Source organism: Cebus imitator, unplaced genomic scaffold, assembly GCF_001604975.1.
Source record: "Cebus imitator isolate Cc_AM_T3 unplaced genomic scaffold, Cebus_imitator-1.0 Scaffold51, whole genome shotgun sequence".
Lineage (NCBI taxonomy): Eukaryota > Metazoa > Chordata > Mammalia > Primates > Cebidae > Cebus > Cebus imitator.
In genome coordinates, this window is record NW_016107366.1 from 8,192,560 (window position 1) to 8,196,574 (window position 4,015).

General features: G+C 39.4%; 1 pseudogene across 1 annotated transcript; it reads right to left on the minus strand.

Moving 5' to 3' along the window:
* Window positions 1-2,699: 2,699 nt before the first annotated feature.
* On the minus strand, window positions 2,700-3,596 carry LOC108303898 (annotated as a pseudogene). The gene has a single exon (XR_001825011.2). The product of XR_001825011.2 is annotated as a 60S ribosomal protein L6-like (transcript).
* Between the last annotated feature and the right edge of the window lie 419 nt (window positions 3,597-4,015).

The following is a 4,015-nucleotide window of genomic DNA, read 5'->3' on the forward strand; positions in this document are numbered from 1 at the left end:
GGGTTTCACCATGTTGACCAGGATGGTCTCGATCTCTTGACCTCGTGATCCACCCGCCTCGGCCTCCCAAAGTGCTGGGATTACAGGCGTGAGCCACCGCGCCCGGCGATCATTAGCATTTCTATATGCCAATAATGTTCAAGCTAAAAGCCAAACCAAGAATGCAACTCCACTTACAATAGCCATACTCACAAAATAAAAATACTTAGGAATACATCTAACCAAGAAGGTGAAAGGTCTCTACAAGAACTATAAAACATTGCTAAAAGAAATCATAGATGATACAAACAAATGGAAACACATCCCATGCTCATGGATTGGAAGAATCAATACCATTAAAATGGCCATACTGCTGAAAGCAATCTACAGATTCAACACTATTCCTATCAAACTACCAATATCATTTTTCACAGAATTAGAAAAAATAATTCTAAAATTTATATGGAACCAAAAAAGAACCCAAATAGCCAAAGCAATCCTAAACAAAAAGAACAAAGCCATAAGCATCACACTACCCAATTTCAAACTATACTACAAGACTACGGTAAGCAAAAGAGCATGGCACTGCTACAAAAACACACATATAGACCAATGGAACAGGACAGAGAACCCAGAAATAAAGCGACACACCTACGAACATTGGATCTTCAACAAAGTCAACAATAACAAGCAGTGGGCACAGGATTCCCTATTCAATAAATGATCTTGGGATAACTGGATAGCTATATGCAGAAGAATGAAACTGGACCCCTACCTTTTATCATATATAGAAATTAATTCAAGATGGATCAAAGACTTAAATGTAAGACTTAAAACTATAAAAATCTCAGAAGAGAACATTAAAAATACCATTCTGGACATTAGCCTTGGCAAAGAATTTAGGACTAAGTCCCCAAAAGCAATTGCAACAAAACCAAAAATTGACATGTGGAACCAAGTTAACCTAAAGAGCTTCCGCACAGCAAAAGAAACTATCAACAGAATAAACAGATAACCTACAAAATGGGAGAAAATATTTGCAAACTATGCACCTGACAAAGGTCTAATATCCAGAATCTATAAGGAACTAAAACAATTCAGTAAGCAAAAACAACCTCATTAAAAAAGGGGCAAAGGACACAAACAGATACTTTGCAAAAGAAGACATACACGAGGTCAAGGAATATATGAAAACATGCTCATCATTACGAATCATCAGAGAAATGCAAATAAAAACCACAATGAGATACCAGTCAGAATAGCTAATATTAAAAAGTTCAAAAATTACATGCTGGTAAAGTTGTGGAGAAAAGGGAACATTTATACACTGTTGGTGGGAAAGTAAATTAGTTTAGCCACTGTGAAAAGCAGTTTGGGGATTTCTCAAAGAGCTACCATTTGATCCAGCAGTCCCATTACTGGGCATATACCCAAAGAAAAACAATCATTCTACCAAAAAGACACATGCTCTCATGTTTGATGCAGCACTATGCACAATAGCAAAGATATGGAATCAACCTAGATGCCCATCAACAGTGGACTGGATTTTTTAAAAAAGTGCTATACATATACCATGGAATACTATGCAGCCATACAAAGAACGAAATCATTTTATTTGCAACAACATGGATGCAGCTGGAGGCTATTATCCTAGGCGAATTAACATAGGAACAGAAACATTGAATACACATGGTCATAAAGATGGGAACAATAGACACCGGGGGCTACTAGAGGAGGGAGGGTGGGAGCTGGGCGAGAGTTAAAAAATTACCTGTTGGGTACTATTCTGACTACCCAGGTAAAGGGAATTATTTGTACACCAAGCTTCATCAACGTGCAATTTACTCATGTATTGAACCTGTGCATGTACTCCCTGAATCTAAGAGTTTAAAAAAAAAACTGGAGAGAATGTACATCCTTTTCATAGGGAAAGGATTTGGTTTTTCACAATTAAGTATGATGTTAGCAGTGAGGTTTTTCATATCTGCCCTTTTTCAGATTGAGGAAATTCTCTCCTATGCCTCCTTTGTTGAGTATTTTTTTTTTTAAATTATGAAATGGAGTTGGATCTTGTCAAATGAATTTTCTGCCTCTATTGAGATGATCATATAGTTTTTGTCCTTTATTCTATTAATATGTCATAGTATACTGATTGATTTTCATATGCAGTACCAACCTTACATTCTGAGATAAACACTACTTGGTCATGGGGTACAATCCTTTTTATATGTTGTTGAATTCAGTTTGCTAGCATTTTGTTGAAGATTTTACATCTACATTCATAAAAGATATTGATCTCTGCTTTTCTCATGATGCCTTCATCTTGTTTGGTATTAGGGCAATAGTGGCTTCACGGAATGAGTTGTGAAGTATTCCTTCCTCTTCTATTTTATTGGAAGAATTTATGAAGTCATGGTGTTAATTATTCATTAAACATTTAGTGGAACTCACCAGTGAATCCATGTAGGCCTCAACAGACCCCCTCCTGATCCCTCAACTGTTTGTGTTTTGTTGTGGTTGTTGTTTTTGAGATAGGGTCTTGCTCTGTTGCCCAGGCTGGAGTGCAATGGCACGGTCATAGAAGACTGCAGCTTTGAGGGCCTGGGCTCAAGCCATCTTTCCACCTTGGCCTCCTAAGTAGCTGGGATTACAGGCATAAACCACCAAGCCTGGCTAATTTTGCTTAAATTTTTATTTCTTTTTCTTTTTTTTTTTTAAAAGGTAATCAGTTATTTAATTAGATTATTAGGACATTTAAAATACCAATTTGTGAGGATAAATTCCATTTGTCAGGGCAAACACAGATCGCAGGTAGCCCTGGAGCTGAGGAATAGCTTTGATTTTTGGTAAAATTTGTGAGTCCACAGCTTTCTGATCAATCTTGCGCTGTTCTGTAATCTCGTATTTCTCTTTTTCTGTGTCGAAGATCTCACTTTCCTGGTGTGTGGGCTTCCACAGCTGCTTCTTCTTGAAGTAAGCATCAGTAAGATGTTTTGGGATTTTTACATTGCTGATATCAATTTTGGTTGAGGTGGCAATGACAAATTTCTGGTGTGTTCTTTGCAGAGGAACTCGATTGAGGACTAGAGGTCCAGTCACAAGTAAAAAGCCACTAGCTAGCTGCTTCAGGAAAACCACCCTCTTGCCCCTGTGGCGTCCAGTGAGGCTGATCAGAATGGTCCCATGGGTAATGCTGGCTCGCAGTTTTCTCACGTGCTGACTAAAGTGTGTTTTTGCCATGGCTCAACAGCTTTCGAGGCACATCTTCAGTACAGTAATACCTAGGCATTTTGCGAAGTTTAACCACCCGGGTACCCCCGTTTTTGTCACCACCAACTGGTTTTGTAACAGTTGCAAGAAGCTTCTCCTTTTTCTTTTCAACCTTGGATTTAGCCGCTGAGTACTTCCTCTTGTACATGGCCTTTCTGGAATACATGGCAGATCGGGAAAACCTGCTAATTCCTCTGACAAGAACAGGATTGCGGCTGCAATGGGGCCTCCCCTTCTTGGGCTTTTAGCCTTGAGGTTACCCTTTTTCATTTTGCTACCAGCATCAGCCTTCTTGACTTCAGGTTTCTTCTCTTTAGTATCCGGCTTCTCAACTTTTTCACCCGCCACCTTGCAAGACAGGAAAGAGAACTAAGGCCCCGGCTTCCGGTCTATCAAATTTTTATTTTTTTTATTTCTGCCGAGATAGGGTCCCACTATGTTACCCAGGCTGGTCTCTAGCTCCTGGCTTCAAGTGATCCTCCCACCCTAGCCTCCCAAAGTGTTGGGATTAGAGGAGTGGGCCATCACGCCAGGCTCAACTGCTTCTGATGATTCTTCTCACTCCCCACCCCAAATATACAGGGTACAGTAACGTTTTAATCAAAACAGCATTGTAGGTGGGGAATGAAAGCCTGCTGTTACATGTTGCTGTAATTTCACAGCTGCTGCAGGTATTCTGGTGATGCTACTGTGCTGCCCAGTTACCCTGAACACATTATTTTTTCACTGCATTAATAGTATGTTATATTTTTTACTATCAAGTTCT